Here is a 21,181-nt window from a genome sequence, read left to right as displayed (position 1 = left end):
AGAGTGCACTATCGACGGTCAGCGTTTCCATTTCGTCAACTGTGCCATTTTCAGCCGCTGGCAAACGGCCGTTGACGGTCGATGCGAGACACCAACATAACGTTAGACCGCAACCCTCATGCCAGTTTTCCGTAGTACTGGTTGTAGTTTCTGGTGCACACTCGATACGCCATTACGATCACAATTATGTTGATTAATAAATCCAGTGTTGTAGCGACTGCAGCCAGCGCCGTCGCGCAACTCGTGTCGGTGTTTTCTCTCGATACCTTCGTTCGTATCCGAGCGTATGCAGAATCTATGGATCTGGTGAAGTTGCTTGTCACTAGCTTGCGCACGTTAGATATGGCACTTTGCGCGAGTCTCACACAACCATTAAGTGGCGACCGTCGCGTCAGTGCAAAGTTTTTCCGATATATCGCTCGCAACATCGTTTGTCATTTGCTGTACACTGCGCACACTGGCCGCGAGGTCGCGGAGAGGGTCTTCGTTACGAGTTGTGTAATATCCGCTGACTTGCCGATTCAATTCTGGTGGCGCTGACCCAAACGAGAACGCTTTTAAGGCGCATGTCGTGGTAACTCTGATAGCGCCGTGGTTGACGAGGACGATCATCTTTAGCAATAGTTCATCTCGAAACGCAACGATGGTGAGGGCGACGAGTTGGCCGGTTCTGCCTTCAGGCCACTCGGTTGCCGCTAGATTGCCCAATGCCACACACGCAGACGAACCCTGTACACACTCAATGACCCGTGTGCGATCGTTGATTTCTGCTAGTACGTTTGCTAGTTCTACGTGCTTCCACGGATCCGGCGTGGGCACGCGCTTGTTTTAGAGGCGTTTTTGCGCAGCCTCTACCCTGCACGACCGCTCGTGGCCGCACTAGCTATATTTATCTTTATTTGTTTCACACACAGGCACACACACACACACACACACACATACACATGCACACACACACACACACACACACACACACACACACACACACACACACACACACACACACACACACACACACACACACACACAGACACACACACACACACAGGCCCTTGCGTGCAAACCCCGGTCAGGCCTGCAGTGTACACATCAGAGACATGATGTTCTTTCACAGAACTGAGGTTGTTCATTACTAAATGACTTTTACAGGAATATTGTTATTATACTATTCAACAGGTTGATCATAATGATGTGTATTAAACCCACAACCTAGCACTGAGGACAGAGGGACTTTATTTAAATTAGTACTTAATGGAAACGATACATAATGATACATAAGAGCCATGTCATACATTCAGCCTAGGAATAGTAGCATTGTGCAGTATTAAAAATATACACATCAATTGCTCGAATCCCATTGTTGCAAAGTAAAACTCTAATAAAACTCTAGTCTGACATCAACAGAGAAGACTTAGTGTATGTACTACAAATACAGCATTAGGATTTCGAGTGGACCGTGCACCTTGTGAACCATCAGAGGCTTATGACGCAACATATCTTCCAGTTGCTATTAGACAAGTTATAATTCTCAACCATTTTTCGGAACTGGTTTCTTGGGTCCGTGAGTAAATGCCAAATGACATGATAGTCCTTAAGTAAGTTCCTGGCGATCCCATGTCACGCTCTTGCCCATCAGCCGGTGAACGCTGAGACGGAACTCGATGAGAGCGATGTATTTTTTAAGTGCTCCGAATGTACTTCTAACAAGCGTGCGATTCACTTCGTGAGTAAACCGCAACTGCAGCTGATTCAAACAGTCGAGCCAACTTTCTACATCACAATATGCGTTTTGTAGTTAGTCGAGTTACCTTTTGTGTGGCACATGCACGGGTCGGTAGCGTCCAGCTCCCAGCTTATAGAGTCCTGTATTGACACAGACGTCAATACATCTCGATGTTATGCAACACACAAAGTCTGTCGTATACAGGTGGGTTAACACATGTACGATACCTTTTGTGTGGCGCATGCACGGGTCGTTAGCGTCCAGCTCCCGGCTTATAGAGAGTCCTGTATTGACACAGACGTCAATACATCTCGATGTCATGCAACACACAAAGTCTGTCGCATACAGGTGGGTTAACACACATGTACGATGTGTGCGATGGCGCGCCCGTTTACAATGGGACACGACGATGATCATTGTTAACCAAATTCTTGTTTCTCACGACAGGTGGTAGCGTTGTCTCCTGCACCTGGTCTTCGTGCACAGAGGGTGTTGTAATGTGCTCGTCATAGTCGCGATCGTTGTCACTCGAATCCGTTGTTCTCACGACAAGTGGTAGCGTAGTCTCCTGCATGTTGTCTTCGCGTGCGGCAAGCGTTGTGCTGTGCTCGTTATAATGGTTGTCTTCGTACAAAGGGGGTGTTGAATACTCCTTCGCGAGTAGTCTAGGAGGTGGTGTGATGGGACGTATCTCAGAGGCGTTATGTGAGCGTATCACCATGGCCTGAGCAACTGCGACTACTGAGAGTACACCCAGTACATACAGCGAGATCATTTTTTTTCTTGGGTGTTGTACGTGTGGGTACAGCCGCTTTAATGGCAGTGAGAGCAAGTGGGCAAATGTATTTATAGGTCACTAGCAGAAACTAAGGTGCGTGGTCAGTGTAATCGTAACCACCGTAGCTCTTGTCATAATTTAATATACATAGAAATCAGAAACGGGCATGTCAGGATAGACATCACGAGTGATAATGCGGCCAGTATCTGTGTGCGCTTGAGAGCACCTTGTTGTTCTACTGTGGTGCCCACGCCGCCGGGTCTGTAAATGTCATCGACCTTCTTTATATACGCATACGCTAAAGACTGTATATTCTCTATGGATTTGAACACGTCCTTTGTTTCGCGTAACGCTTGAGCTGTCTCGAGCGTGATGTTGTGAGTGTACGCCAGTGTTTCGCGTGCACCGAGGTCCGAAAGGGCGTGCGCTACAACTATTAACCTTGGTTTGGGAGTGTGGCGAAACGCTCGCTCCGCTGTAATGGGCGGATGCAATGTTATCACCTGGTACGTTTCGTTAGTCGGGTCGTAACACACCGGTCAGTCACACGGACCGTCACATTGTATGGGGCACAGTAAGGACAACACGCCGCCGACCGTGACTTCGCACTCGACCGCGGTGGTGTTGTCGATTTGCAAAGGATCACATACGCCTCTCCAGTCGCAATGAGGCACATTGTAGTCGACGCGACCGTCGGTCACCATAGCTTTCGTCAGCCAACACACTCGATTGCCCTTCGAAACATCGGCGATCAACGTGAGCGTAGAGGTCGCCGTCGCTTTAATATCCGTGTGTGAGTGCACGCTCGACGTCGATTGAACACCGGTCATGTCAGACCTGATCAGACCTTCCGAACACATGACCATTAGTTGTTGTGCGGCCGAGAGTATCGCGATCATACCGTTGAGATGTGTAGAAAGCGCGTACACGCCAGACTTCCACGTTTCCAAAGTTTCCAGCAGTCTAGAGGGACTTGTCTTAGCGCTACGGCTGTGCTGAATTTGCGTTGAGTAGACACAACGGCTTCGACCTCGCTTAGGATCTGTGGGCTCATGTACTCGTGGTAGGCCAAGACGTGTATAGTCGAGCGCGGTGACGCCCCGAACACTTGACCCGGTTTTGTTGTGGCGATATGCGTGTCCAGTAACGCGGAAAAGTCCGCGTGTCTAGCGTGTATTGATTTTACAGCTCACTCATACCCCAACAGTACGGTCCGTAGAAGTTCGTTCACTTGTTTCCATGCGCTCGTGGAACACAGGACATCGCAACCTCTGTGATACTCAAGTAAAGCGTCACACAGCAGCTGCTTGCACGTTGGAAATACAATCGGTAGTAACTTCTTACTCCACTCTATGTTGAACTCGGATAGTATGTATATGGGCGGTTGCGGCGGTTTGCGCATTTTCTATCCACCCTCCGCTAAAATGACTCTGTGGTCTGTCTCCTGAGATGGTGCGGTTGGAACTTGCGAGAGTGCACTATCGACGGTCGGCGTTTCCATTTCGTCAACTGTGCCATTTTCAGCTGCTGGCAAACGGCCGTCGACGGTCGATGCGAGACACCAACATAACGTTAGACCGCGACCCTCATGCCAGTTTTCTGTAGTACTGGTTGTAGTTTCTCGTGCACACTCGAAACGCCATTACGATCACAATTACGTTGATTAATAAATCCAGTGTTGTAGCGACTGCAGCCAGCGCCGTCGAACAAATCATGTCGGTGTTATCTCTCGATACTTTCATTCGTATCCGAGCGTATGCAGAATCTACGGATCTGGTGAAGTTGCTTGTCACTAGCTTGCGCACATTTGATATGGCACTTTGCGCGAGACTCACACAACCTGCAGTGGCGACCGTCGCGTCAGTGCAAAGTTTTTCCGATATATCGCTCGCAACATCGTTTGTCATTTGCTGTACACTGCGCACACTGGCCGCGAGGTCGCGGAGAGGGTTTTCGTTACGAGTTGTGTAATATCCGCTGACTTGCCGATTCAATTCTGGTGGCGCTGACCCAAACGAGAACGCTTTTAAGGCGCATGTCGTGGTAACTCTGGTAGCGCCGTGGTTGACGAGGACGATCATCTTTAGCAATAGTTCATCTCGAAGCGCAACGATGGTGAGGGCGACGGGTTGGCCGGTTCCGCCTTCAGGCCACTCGGTTGCCGCTAGATTGCCCAATGCCACACACGCAGACAAACCCTGTACACACTCAATGACCCGTGTGCGATCGTTGATTTCTGCTAGTACGTTTGCTAGTTCTACGTGCTTCCACGGATCGGGCGTGGGCACGCGCTTGTTTTGGAGGCGTTTTCGTGCAGCCTCTACCCTGCACGACCGCTCGTGGCCACACTAGCTATATTTATCTTTATTTGTTTCACACACACACACACACACACACACACACACACACACACACACACACACACAGGCCCTTGCGTGCAAACCCCGGTCAGGCCTGCAGTGTACACATCAGAGACATGATGTTCTTTCACAGAACTGAGGTTGTTCATTACTAAATGACTTTTACAGGAATATTGTTATTATACTATTCAACAGGTTGATCATAATGATGTGTATTAAACCCAAAACCTAGCACTGAGGACAGAGGGACTTTATTTAAATTAGTACTTAATGGAAACGATTCATAATGATACATAAGAGCCATGTCATACATTCAGCCTAGGAATAGTAGCATTGTGCAGTATTAAAAATATACACATCAATTGCTCGAATCCCATTGTTGCAAAGTAAAACTCTAATAAAACTCTAGTCTGACATCAACAGAGAAGACTTAGTGTATGTACTACAAATACAGCATTAGGATTTCGAGTGGACCGTGCACCTTGTGAACCATCAGAGGCTTATGATGCAACATATCTTCCAGTTGCTATTAGACAAGTTATAATTCTCGACCATTTTTCGGAACTGGTTTCTTGGGTCCGTGAGTAAATGCCAAATGAGATGATAGTCCTTAAGTAAGTTCCTGGCGATCCCATGTCACGCTCTTGCCCATCAGCCGGTGAACGCTGAGACGGAACTCGATGAGAGCGATGTATTTTTTAAGTGCTCCGAATGTACTTCTAACAAGCGTGCGATTCACTTCGTGAGTAAACCGCAGCTGCAGCTGATTCAAACAGTCGAGCCAACTTTCTACATCACAATATGCGTTTTGTAGTTAGTCGAGTTACCTTTTGTGTGGCGCATGCACGGGTCGTTAGCGTCCAGCTCCCAGCTTATAGAGTCCTGTATTGACACAGACGTCAATACATCTCGATGTCATGCAACACACAAAGTCTGTCGTATACAGGTGGGTTAACACATGTACGATACCTTTTGTGTGGCGCATGCAAGGGTCGTTAGTGTCCAGCTCCCGGCTTATAGAGAGTCCTGTATTGACACAGACGTCAATACATCTCGATGTCATGCAACACACAAAGTCTGTCGCATACAGGTGGGTTAACACACATGTACGATGTGTGCGATGGCGCGCCCGTTTACAATGGGACACGACGATGATCATTGTTAACCAAATTCTTGTTTCTCACGACAGGCGGTAGCGTTGTCTCCTGCACCTGGTCTTCGTGCACAGAGGGTGTTGTAATGTGCTCGTCATAGTCGCGATCGTTGTCACTCGAATCCGTTGTTCTCACGACAGGTGGTAGCGTAGTCTCCTGCATGTTGTCTTCGCGTGCGGCAAGCGTTGTGCTGTGCTCGTTATAATGGTTGTCTTCGTACAAAGGGGGTGTTGAATACTCCTTCGCGAGTAGTCTAGGAGGTGGTGTGATGGGACGTATCTCAGAGGCGTTATGTGAGCGTATCACCATGGCCTGAGCAACTGCGACTACTGAGAGTACACCCAGTACATACAGCGAGATCATTTTTTTTCTTGGGTGTTGTACGTGTGGGTACAGCCGCTTTAATGGCAGTGAGAGCAAGTGGGTATATGTATTTATAGGTCACTAGCAGAAACTAAGGCACGTGGTCATAGTGTAATCGTAATCACCTAAAGTAGCTCTTGTCATAATTTAATATACATAGAAATCAGAAACGGGCATGTCAGGATAGACATCACGAGTGATAATGCGGCCAGTATCTGTGTGCGCTTGAGAGCACCTTGTTGTTCTACTGTGGTGCCCATGCCGCCGGGTCTGTAAATGTCATCGACCTTCTTTATATACGCATACGCTAAAGACCGTATATTCTCTATGGATTTGAACACGTCCTTTGTTTCGCGTAACGCTTGAGCTGTCTCGAGCGTGATGTTGTGAGCGTACACCAGAGTTTCGCGTGCACCGAGGTCCGAAAGGGCGTGCGCTACAACTATTAACCTTGGTTTGGGAGTGTGGCGAAACGCTCGCTCCGCTGTAATGGGCGGATGCAATGTTATCACCTGGTACGTTTCGTTTGTCGGGTCGTAACACACCGGTCCGTGTCACGGACCGTCATATTGTATGGGGCAAAGTAAGGACAACAGGCCGCCGACCGTGACTTCGCACTCGACCGCGGTGGTGTTGTCGATTTGCAAAGGATCACATACGCCTCTCCAGTCGCAATGAGGCACATTGTAGTCGACGCGACCGTCGGTCACCATAGCTTTCGTCAGCCAACACACTCGATTGCCCTTCGAAACATCGGCGATCAACGTGAGCGTAGAGGTCGCCGTCGCTTTAATGTACGCCAGGATATCCGTGTGTGAGTGCACGCTCGACGTCGATTGACAACCGGTCATGTCAGACCTGATCAGACCTTCCGAACACATGACCATTAGTTGTTGTGCGGCAGAGAGTATCGCGATCATACCGTTGAGATGTGTAGAAAGCGCGTACACGCTAGCCTTCCACGTTTCCAAAGTTTCCAGCAGTCTAGAGGGACTTGTCTTAGCGCTACGGCTGTGCTGAATTTGCGTTGAGTAGACACAACGGCTTCGACCTCGCTTAGGATCTGTGGGCTCATGTACTCGTGGTAGGCCAAGACGTGTATAGTCGAGCGCGGTGATGCCCCGAACACTTGACCCGGTTTTGTTGTGGCGATATGCGTGTCCAGTAACGCGGCAAAGTCCGCGTGTCTAGCTTGTATTGATTTTACAGCTCGCTCATACCCCAACAGTACGGTCCGTAGAAGTTCGTTCACTTGTTTGCATGCGCTCGCGGAACACAGGACATCGCAACCTCTGTGATACTCAAGTAAAGCGTCACACACCAGCTGCTTGCACGTTGGAAATACAATCGGTAGTAACTTCTTACTCTACTCTATGTTGAACTCGTATAGTATGTATATGGGCGGTTGCGGCGATTTGCGCATTTTCTATCTCCCCTACGCTAATATGACTCTGTGGTCTGTCTCCTGAGATGGTGCGGTTGGAACTTGCGAGAGTGCACTATCGACGGTCGGCGTTTCCATTTCGTCAACTGTGCCATTTTCAGCCGCTGGCAAACGGCCGTCGACGGTCGATGCGAGACACCAACATAACGTTAGACCGTGACCCTCATGCCAGTTTTCTGTAGTACTGGTTGTAGTTTCTGGTGCACACTCGATACGCCATTAAGATCACAATTACGTTGATTAATAAATCCAGTGTTTTAGCGACTGCAGCCAGCGCCGTCGCGCAACTCGTGTCGGTGTTATCTCTCGATACTTTCATTCGTATCCGAGCGTATGCAGAATCTACGGATCTGGTGAAGTTGCTTGTCACTAGCTTGCGCACGTTTGATATGGCACTTTGTGCGAGACTCACACAACCTGCAGTGGCGACCGTCGCGTCAGTGCAAAGTTTTTCCGATATATCGCTCGCAACATCGTTTGTCATTTGCTGTACACTGCGCACAATGGCCGCGAGGTCGCGGAGAGGGTTTTCTTTATGAGTTGTGTAATATCCGCTGACTTGCCGATTCAATTCTGGTGGCGCTGACCCAAACGAGAACGCTTTTAAGGCGCATGTCGTGGTAACTCTGGTAGCGCCGTGGTTGACGAGGACGATCATCTTTAGCAATAGTTCATCTCGAAGCGCAACGATGGTGAGGGCGACGGGTTGGCCGGTTCCGCCTTCAGGCCACTCGGTTGCCGCTAGATTGCCCAATGCCACACACGCAGACGAACCCTGTACACACTCAATGACCCGTGTGCGATCGTTGATTTCTGCTAGTACGTTTGCTAGTTCTACGTGCTTCCACGGATCGGGCGTGGGCACGCGCTTGTTTTAGAGGCGTTTTCGCGCAGCCTCTACCCTGCACGACCGCTCGTGGCCGCACTAGCTATATATATCTTTATTTGTTTCACACACACACACACACACACACACACACACACACACACACACACACACACACACACACACACACACACACACACAGGCCCTTGCGTGCAAACCCCGGTCAGGCCTGCAGTGTACACATCAGAGACATGATGTTCTTTCACAGAACTGAGGTTGTTCATTACTAAATGACTTTTACAGGAATATTGTTATTATACTATTCAACAGGTTGATCATAATAATGTGTATTAAACCCACAACCTAGCACTGAGGACAGAGGGACTTTATTTAAATTAGTACTTAATGGAAACGATACATAATGATACATAAGAGCCATGTCATACATTCAGCCTAGGAATAGTAGCATTGTGCACTATTAAAAATATACACATCAATTGCTCGAATCCCATTGTTGCAAAGTAAAACTCTAATAAAACTCTAGTCTGACATCAACAGAGAAGACTTAGTGTATGTACTACAAATACAGCATTAGGATTTCGAGTGGACCGTGCACCTTGTGAACCATCAGAGGCTTATGACGCAACATATCGTCCAGTTGCTATTAGACAAGTTATAATTCTCGACCATTTTTCGGAACTGGTTTCTTGGGTCCGTGCGTAAATGCCAAATGAGATGATAGTCCTTAAGTAAGTTCCTGGCGATCCCATGTCACGCTCTTGCCCATCAGCCGGTGAACGCTGAGACGGAACTCGATGAGAGTGATGTATTTTTTAAGTGCTCCGAATGTATTTCTAACAAGCGTGCGATTCACTTCGTGAGTAAACCGCAGCTGCAGCTGATTCAAACAGTCGAGCCAACTTTCTACATCACAATATGCGTTTTGTAGTTAGTCGAGTTACCTTTTGTGTGGCACATGCACGGGTCGGTAGCGTCCAGCTCCCAGCTTATAGAGTCCTGTATTGACACAGACGTCAATACATCTCGATGTTATGCAACACACAAAGTCTGTCGTATACAGGTGGGTTAACACATGTACGATACCTTTTGTGTGGCGCATGCACGGGTCGTTAGCGTCCAGCTCCCGGCTTATAGAGAGTCCTGTATTGACACAGACGTCAATACATCTCGATGTCATGCAACACACAAAGTCTGTCGCATACAGGTGGGTTAACACACATGTACGATGTGTGCGATGGCGCGCCCGTTTACAATGGGACACGACGATGATCATTGTTAACCAAACTACTTTAAAGAAGTAGTCCAGTTACACATTTGTGGGCTTATAACTTGGCTTCTGAATGTCCTAGAGCGATCAGGTTTGTTTTAGTGTACTCCAATCAACAGCCCCTACAACCACAAAAAGGAATGGAGTCATTAGCACTTATGGTTTTTAAATGGCACCCAGAATTATGTTGCACGAAGCACAATTTCACATCATTCTGGGTTCATTTGTGTGAAAACAAGGTACAATCAGGCTGAAACGTTACAGGAAGGTAGAATCTATTGAGTTGTAAGTGATCTGAACGTTTCATGATGATAGCACTTTCCTAAGGGGGTCAAACCATGTCCCAAAGGTCACCGGATCTGGTGTCAATTTAAATAAGTAGTCCAGTTACACATTTGTGGGCTTATAACTTGGCTTCGGAATGTCCTAGAGATATCAGGTTTGTTTTAGTGTACTCCAATCAACAGCCCCTACAACCACAAAAAGGAATGGAGTCATTAGCACTTATGGTTTGTAAATGGCACCCAGAATTATGTTGCACGAAGCACAATTTCACATCATTCTGGGTTCATTTGTGTGAAAACAAGGTCCAATCAGGCTGAAACGTTACAGGAAGGTAGAATCTATTGAGTTGTAAGTGATCTGAACGTTTCATGATGATAGCCCTTTCCTAAGGGGGTCAAACCATGTCCCAAAGGTCACCGGATCTAGTGTCAATTTAAAGAAGTAGTCCAGTTACACATTTGTGGGCTTATAACTTGGCTTCTGAATGTCCTAGAGAGGTCAGGTTTGTTTTAGTGTACTCCAATCAACAGCCCCTACAACCACAAAAAGGAATGGAGTCATTAGCACTTATGGTTTGTAAATATCACCCAGAATTATGTTGCACGAAGCACAATTTCACATCATTCTGGGTCCATTTGTGTTAAAACAAGGTCCAATCAGGCTGAAACATTACAGGAAGGTAGAATCTATTAAGTTGTAAGTGATCGGAACGTTTCATGATGATAGCACTTCCCTAAGGGGGTCAAACCATGTCCCAAAGGTCACCGGATCTGGTGTCTAAAGAAGTAGTCCAGTTACAAATTTGTGGGCTTATAACTTGGCTTCTGAATATCCTAGAGAGATCAGGTTTGTTTTAGTATACTCCAATCAACAGCCCCTACAACCACAAAAAGGAATGGAGTCATTAGACTTATGGTTTTTAAATGGCACCCAGAATTATGTTGCACGAAGCACAATTTCACATCATTCTGGGTTCATTTGTGTGAAAACAAGGTCCAATCAGGCTGAAACGTTACAGGAAGGTAGAATCTATTGCGTTGTAAGTGATCTGAACGTTTCATGATGATAGCACTTTCCTAAGGGGGTCAAACCATGTCCCAAAGGTCACCGGATCTGGTGTCAATTTAAAGAAGTAGTCCAGTTACACATTTGTGGACTTAAACCTTGGCTTCTGAATGTCCTAGAGCGATCAGGTTTGTTTTAGTGTACTCCAATCAACAGCCCCTACAACCACAAAAAGGAATGGAGACATTAGCACTTATGGTTTTTAAATGGCACCCAGAATTATGTTGCACGAAGCACAATTTCACATCATTCTGGGTTCATTTGTGTGAAAACAAGGTCCAATCAGGCTGAAACGTTACAGGAAGGTAGAATCTATTGCGTTGTAAGTGATCTGAACGTTTCATGATGATAGCACTTTCCTAAGGGGGTCAAACCATGTCCCAAAGGTCACCGGATCTGGTGTCAATTTAAAGAAGTAGTCCAGTTACACATTTGTGGGCTTAAACCTTGGCTTCTGAATGTCCTAGAGCGATCAGGTTTGTTTTAGTGTACTCCAATCAACAGCCCCTACAACCACAAAAAGGAATGGAGACATTAGCACTTATGGTTTTTAAATGGCACCCAGAATTATGTTGCACGAAGCACAATTTCACATCATTCTGGGTTCATTTGTGTAAAAACAAGGTCCAATCAGGCTGAAACAATACAGGAAGGTAGAATCTATTGAGTTGTAAGTGATCTGAACGTTTCAAGATGATCGCACATGCCTATAGGGGGTCAAACCATGTCCCAAATGTCACCGGGCCTGGTGTCACTTTAAAGAAGTAGTCCAGTTACACCTTTGTGGGCTTATAACTTGGCTTCTGAATGTCCTAGAGAGGTTAGGTTTGTTTTAGTGTACTCTAATCAAAAGCCCCTACAACCACAAAAAGGAATGGAGTCATTAGCACTTATGGTTTGTAAATGGCACCCAGAATTACGTTGCACGAAGCACAATTTCACATCATTCTGGGTTCATTTGTATGAAAACAAGGTCCAATCAGGCTGAAATGTTACAGGAAGGTAGAATCTATTGAGTTGTAAGTGATCTGAACGTTTCATGATGATAGCACTTTCCTAAGGGGGTCAAACCATGTCCCAAAGGTCACCGGATCTGGTGTCAATTTAAAGAAGTAGTCCAGTTACACATTTGTGGGCTTATAACTTGGCTTCTGAATGTCCTAGAGCGATCAGGTTTGTTTTAGTGTACTCCAATCAACAGCCCCTACAACCACAAAAAGGAATGGAGTCATTAGCACTTATGGTTTTTAAATGGCACCCAGAATTATGTTGCACGAAGCACAATTTCACATAATTCTGGGTTCATTTGTGTGAAAACAAGGTCCAATCAGGCTGAAACGTTACAGGAAGGTAGAATCTATTGAGTTGTAAGTGATCTGAACGTTTCATGATGATAGCACTTTCCTAAGGGGGTCAAACCATGTCCCAAAGGTCACCGGATCTGGTGTCAATTTAAAGTAGTAGTCCAGTCACACATTTGTGGACTTATAACTTGGCTTCTGAATGTCCTAGAGAGATCAGGTTTGTTTTAATGTACTCCAATCAACAGCCCCTACAACCACAAAAAGGAATGGAGTCATTAGCATTTATGGTTTGTAAATGGCACCCAGAATTATGTTGAACGAAGCAAAATTTCACATCATTCTGGGTTCATTTGTGTGAAAACAAGGTCCAATCCGGCTGAAACGTTACAGGAAGGTAGAATCTATTGAGTTGTAAGTCATCTGAACGTTTCATGATGATAGCACTTTCCTAAGGGGGTCAAACCATGTCCCAAAGGTCACCGGATCTGGTGTCAGTTTAAAGAAGTAGTCCAGTTACACATTTGTGGGCTTATAACTTGGCTTCTGAATGTCCTAGAGAGGTCAGGGTTGTTTTAGTGTACTCCAATCAACAGCCCCTACAACCACAAAAAGGAATGGAGTCATTAGCACTTATGGTTTTTAAATGGCACCCAGAATTATGTTGCACGAAGCACAATTTCACATCATTCTGGGTTCATTTGTGTGAAAACAAGGTCCAATCAGGCTGAAACGTTACAGGAAGGTAGAATCTACTGAGTTGTAAGTGATCTGAACGTTTCATGATGATAGCACTTTCCTAAGGGGGTTAAACGATGTCCCAAAGATCACCGGATCTGGTGTCAATTTAAAGAAGTAGTCCAGTTACACATTTGTGGGCTTATAACTTGGCTTCTGAATGTCCTAGAGAGATCAGGTTTGTTTTAGTGTACTCCAATCAACAGCCCCTACAACCACAAAAAGGAATGGAGTTATTAGCACTTATGGTTTGTAAATGGCACCCAGAATTATGTTGCACGAAGCACAATTTCACATCATTCTGGGTCCATTTGTGTGAAAACAAGGTCCAATCAGGCTGAAACGCTACAAGAAGGTAGAATCTATTGAGTTGTAAGTGATCTGAACGTTTCAAGATGATCGCACATTCCTATAGGGGGTAAAACCATGTCCCAAAGGTCACCGGGCCTGGTGTCACTTTAAAGAAGTAGTCCAGTTACACCTTTGTGGGCTTATAACTTGGCTTCTGAATGTCCTAGAGAGGTTAGGTTTGTTTTAGTGTACTCCAATCAACAGCCCCTACAACCACAAAAAGGAATGGAGTAATTAGCACTTATGGTTTGTAAATGGCACCCAGAATTATGTTGCACGAAGCACAATTTCACATCATTCTGGGTCCATTTGTGTGAAAACAAGGTCCAATCAGGCTGAAACGTTACAGGAAGGTAGAATCTATTGAATTGTAAGTGATCTGAACGTTTCATGATGATAGCACTTTCCTAAGAAGCCAAGTTATAAGCCCACAAAGGTGTAACTGGACTACTTCTTTAAAGTGACACCAGGCCCGGTGACCTTTGGGACATGGTTTGACCCCCTATAGGAATGTGCGATCATCTTGAAACGTTCAGATCACTTACAACTCAATAGATTCTAACTTTTTGTAACATTTCAGCCTGATTGGACCTTGTTTTCACACAAATGGACCCAGAATGATGTGAAATTGTGCTTCGTGCAACATAATTCTGCGTGCCATTTACAAACCATAAGTGCTAATGACTCCATTCCTTTTAGTGGTAATGGGGGCTGTTACTTGGAGTACTCTAAAACAAACCTGATCTCTCTTGGACATTCAGAAGCCAAGTTATAATCCCACAAATGTGTAACTGGACTACTTCTTTAAATTGACACCAGATCCGGTGACCTTTGGGACATGGTTTGACCCCCTTAGGAAAGTGCTATCATCATGAAACATTCAGATCACTTACAACTCAATAGATTCTACCTTCCTGTAACGTTTCAGCCTGATTGTACCTTGTTTTCACACAAATGAACCCAGAATGATGTGAAATTGTGCTTCGTGCAAAATAATTCTGGGTGCCATTTACAAACCATAACTGCTAATGACTCCATTCCTTTTTGTGGTTCTTGGGGCTGTTGATTGGAGTATACTAAAACATACCTGATCTCTCTAGGACATTCAGAAGCCAAGTTATAAGCCCACAAATGTGTAACTGGACTACTTGTTTAAATTGACACCAGATCCGGTGACCTTTGGGACATGGTTTGACCCCCTTAGGAAAGGGCTATCATCATGAAACGTTCAGATCACTTACAACTCAATAGATTCTACCTTCCTGTAACGTTTCAGCCTGATTGGACCTTGTTTTCACACAAATGAACCCAGAATGATGTGAAATTGTGCTTCGTGCAACATAATTCAGGGTGCCCTTTAAAAACCATAAGTGCTAATGACTCCATTCCTTTTAGTGGTAATGGGGGCTGTTAATTGGAGTACTCTAAAACAAACCTGACCTCTCTAGGATATTCAGAAGCCAAGTTATAAGCCCACAAAGGTGTAACTGGACTACTTCTTTAAAGTGACACCAGGCCCGGTGACCTTTGGGACATGGTTTTACCCCCTATAGGAATGTGCGATCATCTTGAAATGTTCAGATCACTTACAACTCAATAGATTCTACCTTCTTGTAACGTTTCAGCCTGATTGGACCTTGTTTTCACACAAATGGACCCAGAATGATGTGAAATTGTGCTTCGTGCAACATAATTCTGGGTGCCATTTAAAAGCCATAAGTGCTAATGTCTCCATTCCTTTTTGTGGTTGTAGGGGCTGTTGATTGGAGTACACTAAAACAAACCTGATCTCTCTAGGACATTCAGAAGCCAAGTTATAAGCCCTCAAAGGTGTAATTGGACTACTTCTTTAAAGTGACACCAGGCCCGGTGACCTTTGGGACATGGTTTGACCCCCTATAGGAATGTGTGATCATCATGAAACGTTCAGATCACTTACAACTCAATAGATTCTACCTTCTTGTAACGTTTCAGCCTGATTGGACCTGTTTTTCACACAAATGGACCCAGAATGATGTGAAATTGTGCTTCGTGCAACATAATTCTGGGTGCCATTTACAAACTATAAGTGCTAATGACTCCATTCCTTTTTGTGGTTGTAGGGACTGTTGGTTGGAGTACATTAAAACAAACCTGATCTCTCTAGGACATTCAGAAGCCAAGTTATAAGCCCACAAATGTGTAACTGGACTACTTTTTTAAATTGACACCAGATCCGGTGACCTTTGGGACATGGTTTGACCCCCTTAGGAAAGGGCTATCATCATGAAACATTCAGATCACTTACAACTTAATAGATTCTACCTTCCTGTAACGTTTCAGCCTGATTGGACCTTGTTTTCACACAAATGAACCCAGAATGATGTGAAATTGTGCTTCGTGCAACATAATTCTGGGTGCCATTTAAAAACCATAAGTGCTAATGACTCCATTCCTTTTTGTGGTTGTAGGGGCTGTTGATTGGAGTATACTAAAACAAACCTGATCTCTCTAGGACATTCAGAAGCCAAGTTATAAGCCCACAAATGTGTAACTGGACTACTTCTTTAAATTGACACCAGATCCGGTGACCTTTGGGACATGGTTTGACCCCCTTAGGAAAGGGCTATCATCATGAAACGTTCAGATCACTTACAACTCAATAGATTCTACCTTCCTGTAACGTTTCAGCCTGATTGGACCTTGTTTTCACACAAATGAACCCAGAATGATGTGAAATTGTGCTTCGTGCAACATAATTTTGGGTGCCATTTAAAAACCATAAGTGCTAATGACTCCATTCCTTTTAGTGGTAATGGGGGCTGTTAATTGGAGTACTCTAAAACAAACCTGACCTCTCTAGGATAATCAGAAGCCAAGTTATAAGCCCACAAAGGTGTAACTGGACTACTTCTTTAAATTGACACCAGGCCCGGTGACCTTTGGGACATGGTTTTACCCCCTATAGGAATGTGCGATCATCTTGAAATGTTCAGATCACTTACAACTCAATAGATTCTACCTTCTTGTAACGTTTCAGCCTGATTGGACCTTGTTTTCACACAAATGGACCCAGAATGATGTGAAATTGTGCTTCGTGCAACATGATTCTGGGTGCCATTTACAAACCATAAGTGCTAATGACTCCATTCCTTTTTGTGGTTGTAGGGGCTGTTGATTGGAGTATACTAAAACAAACCTGATATCTCTAGGACATTCAGAAGCCAAGTTATAAGCCCACAAATGTGTAACTGGACTACTTCTTTAAATTGACACCAGATCCGGTGACCTTTGGGACATGGTTTGACCCCCTTAGGAAAGTGCTATCATCATGAAACATTCAGCTCACTTACAACTCAGTAGATTCTACCTTCCTGTAACGTTTCAGCCTGATTGTACCTTGTTTTCACACAAATGAACCCAGAATTATGTGAAATTGTGCTTCGTGCAACATAATTCTGGGTGCCATTTACAAACCATAAGTGCTAATGACTCCATTCCTTTTTGTGGTTGTAGGGGCTGTTGATTGGAGTATACTAAAACAAACCTGATCTCTCTAGGACTTTCAGAAGCCAAGTTAAAGCCCACAAATGTGTAACTGGACTACTTCTTTAAATTGACACCAGATCCGGTGACCTTTGGGACATGGTTTGACCCCTTAGGAAAGTGCTATCATCATGAAACGTTCAGATCACTTACAACTCAATAGATTCTACCTTCCTGTAACGTTTCAGCCTGATTGGACCTTGTTTTCACACAAATGAACCCAGAATGATGTGAAATTGTGCTTCGTGCAACATAATTCTGGGTGCCATTTAAAAACCATAAGTGCTAATGACTCCATTCCTTTTAGTGGTAATGGGGGCTGTTAATTGGAGTACTCTAAAAAAACCTGACCTCTCTAGGATATTCAGAAGCCAAGTTATAAGCCCACAAAGGTGTAACTGGACTACTTCTTTAAAGTGACACCAGGCCCGGTGACCTTTGGGACATGGTTTGACCCCCTATAGGAATGTGCGATCATCATGAAACGTTCAGATCACTTACAACTCAATAGATTCTACCTTCTTGTAACGTTTCAGCCTGATTGGACCTTGTTTTCACACAAATGGACCCAGAATGATGTGAAATTGTGCTTCGTGCAACATAATTCTGGGTGCCATTTACAAACCATAAGTGCTAATGACTCCATTCCTTTTTGTGGTTGTAGGGGCTGTTGACTGGAGTACATTAAAACAAACCTGATCTCTCTAGGAAATTCAGAAGCCAAGTTATAAGCCCACAAATGTGTAACTGGACTACTTCTTTAAATTGACACCAGATCCGGTGACCTTTGGGACATGGTTTGACCCCCTGAGGGATTGCTTCATTTTGGGCATTCTAAAATGCGCTTTTTGGCACACTTTGCGTCAAAAGTGGCCCCAATGGAATTGGGCTCCTTAAATTTGGGTTACTTTTTACATTTTGGCACACCCCTGGACTCAGAATGGGTTACTTTTGCTTCACTTTGGGACTTGGACACTAGGGGAGCCCTTGGACAAGAAATTTAAAAGTGACCCGTATCGCGCCCAAACTCACCCCTTCTGAATCCATTGGCGGAGAACACCCCACACCTTCCCCCTCCCCAAAGTAACCCGTTTTGAGGTCACCGCCCCAGAGATCTCCCCCTGGTCCGCTGACCGGCCCACCTCAGCCCCCCCCCCCCCCCCCCCCCCCCACCCCCATCTGTCCCAAAATGGAGGAAAAGTAGCCCGTGGAGTCCGTTGCCCATCCCCCACCCGTTCTGACCTGACCTTTTGACTGGGTGGCAGACACTATACACTTTATTTCGGGCTACTTTCAAAAGTTAGCCCAAAACGGAGACGTGCTGCTCACCAAAACAGCTGTGGGCTTATAACTTGGCTTCTGAATGTCCTAGAGAGGTAAGGTCTGTTGTAAAATACTCCAATTAATGGTCTGTATCTAGAACAGAAGGAATTGAGTCGATAGGATGTACAGTTTTTAAATGGCACCCATAATTATGTCACACAAAGCACTGTTTCACATGTTTCTGGGTCTCCACCCATCCCCCGTGCGTCCCAAAATGAAGACAAGTAGCCCGTTCTGAACCAAAGGGTCAAGTGGAGTCCGTCACCCATCCCCCACCCGTTCTGACCTGAACTTTGGATTTTGTGGCAGACACTATGCACTTTATTTCGGGCTACTTTCAAAAAACACCCAAAACGGAGACGTCCTGCTCACCAAAAAAGCAGCTGTTGGTCTTATAACTTGGCTTCTGAATGTCCTAGAGAGGTCAGGTCTGTTTTAAAATACTCCAATTAACAGCCCCTACTACCAGAAAAAGGACTTAAGTCAATAGCACTTATGGGTTTTAAATGGGACCCAGAACTATGTTACACCAAGCACAATTTCACATTATTATGGGTCCAGTTCACTGAAAAAAGCTTCAATCAGGCTGAAACACCACAAGAAATTAGAATCTTTTTAGTTATAAGTGATTCCAACGTTTCATAATGATAGCTCATTCCTAAGATGGTCAAATGGTGTCACAAAGGTCATCGGATCACTTGTTCTTTAAAGGAGTGGTTCGTATCACACATTTGTGGGCTTATAACTTTTCTTCTGAATGTCCTAGAGAGATCAGGTCTGTTTTAAAATACTCCAATTAACAGCCCCTACTACCAGAAAAAGGAATCAAGTCAATAGCACTTACGGGGTTTAAATGGGACCCAGACCCCAGACCTATGTTGCACCAAGCACAATTTCACATTATTATGGGTCCAGTTCTCTGAAAAAAGCTTCAATCAGGCTGAAACACCACAGAAAGGTAGAATCTATTGAGTTGTAAGTGATCTGAACTTTTCATGATGATAGCACCTTCCTAAGGGGGTCAAACCATGGCCCAAAGGTCACCTAGCATGGTGTCACCTGAAGAAAAATGTCCGGATACACCTTTGGAGGCTCATAACTTGGCTTATGAATGTCCTAGAGAGGTCAAATTTGTTTTAAGATACTCCAATTAATGGTCTGTATCGATAACAGAAGGAGTGGAGTGGATAGGATGTACAGTTTTTAAATGGCACACACAGAATTATGTTGCACCAAGCACAATTTCACATAATTTTGGTTCCAGTTCCCTCAAACAAGGTCCAATCTGGCTGAAACACCACAGGAAGGTAGAATCTATTGAGTTGTAAGTGATCTGCACGTTTCATGATGACAGCACATTCCTAAGGGGGTCAGATGATGTCACAAAGGTCACCGGATCACTTCTGCCTTAAAGAAAAATGTCCGGATACACCTTTGGAGGCTCATAACTTGGCTTCTGAATGTCCTAGAGAGGTCAGGTTGGGTTTAAATGACTCCAATTAACAGCCCCTATCACCAGCAGAAGGAATGGAGTCATTAGCACTTACGGTTTTTAAACAGCACCCTGGAATATGTCGCACAAAGCACATTTTCACATAATGTTGGTTTCTTTTGTGTGAAAACAAGGTCCAATCTGGCTGAAACACAACAGGAAGGTAGAATCTATTGAGTTGTAAGTTATCTGTACATTTCATGATGATAGCACATTCCTAAGGGGGTCAGATGATGTCCCAAAGGTCACCGGATCACTTCTGCCTTAAAGACAAATGTCCTGATACACCTTTGGAGGCTCAGAACTTGGCTTCTGAATGTCCTAGAGAGGTCAGATTGGGTTTAAATGACTCCAATTAACAGCCCCTATCACCAGCAGAAGGAATGGAGTCGTCAGCACTTATGGTTTTTAAATGGCACCCAGAAATATGTCGCACCAAGCACAATTTCACATATTTCTGGTTGAAAAACCTGTGATACAAGCTCCAATCTGTCTGAAATTAACACATGATGGACCTGTGAGGTCAAGGAGCACACAGTATCAGTGTCAAGTCTGGAGGTTGAAGAGAACCCCGTTTTTAGCTGAAATCCATCTTTTTTCTGACCTCTGACCCAGAACAGCACCAGAACAACGAGCTACGGCTACCAAACTGCCTGAGCTAGCTCTGGGTGATGGCGGCATGCCAAATCGACGTTTGTTTGGTGAAAATCGGTTGAGAAATGCCACTTTGCCAAGCACATGGCAGAAAAGGCGGGAAAAGTGCCATACGGCCCCAAACGGACGCTTAACACGATGCGACCGGCACGAACTCGACGTATGTGTTTCGGGCCAGTGCTGGGATGCACCAGAAGAGTTTTCGGGCGCCTCGGATCAACGATGGCCGAACGGCAGCCAAAAAGGGTCTAAAAATCGTGGTTTCGGGCCTAGGGTTTTGCCGGTCTCTTTTAATTCATTAAAAATAGTTAAATTCCACGTAGGGACATGAAATTCACATATGTTGTAAAGAAGGACATGCCGAATCATAATATTTCAGTTGCGTCACGCTACGTCGCTCACTGACCAAGTTCGGCCACTAGGGGGCGCAGTCGAAAATTGTTTACACTCTCTGGTTCGGAAGTCCGGTACGAGCGCAAAAATCTACTCGTCTTTTTGATAGCCCTCACGG

Source organism: Nothobranchius furzeri, chromosome 15 (genome assembly GCF_043380555.1).
Source record: "Nothobranchius furzeri strain GRZ-AD chromosome 15, NfurGRZ-RIMD1, whole genome shotgun sequence".
NCBI lineage: Eukaryota > Metazoa > Chordata > Actinopteri > Cyprinodontiformes > Nothobranchiidae > Nothobranchius > Nothobranchius furzeri.
The sequence above is the reverse complement of the archived record's forward strand: the minus strand, read 5'-3'. Positions refer to the sequence as shown.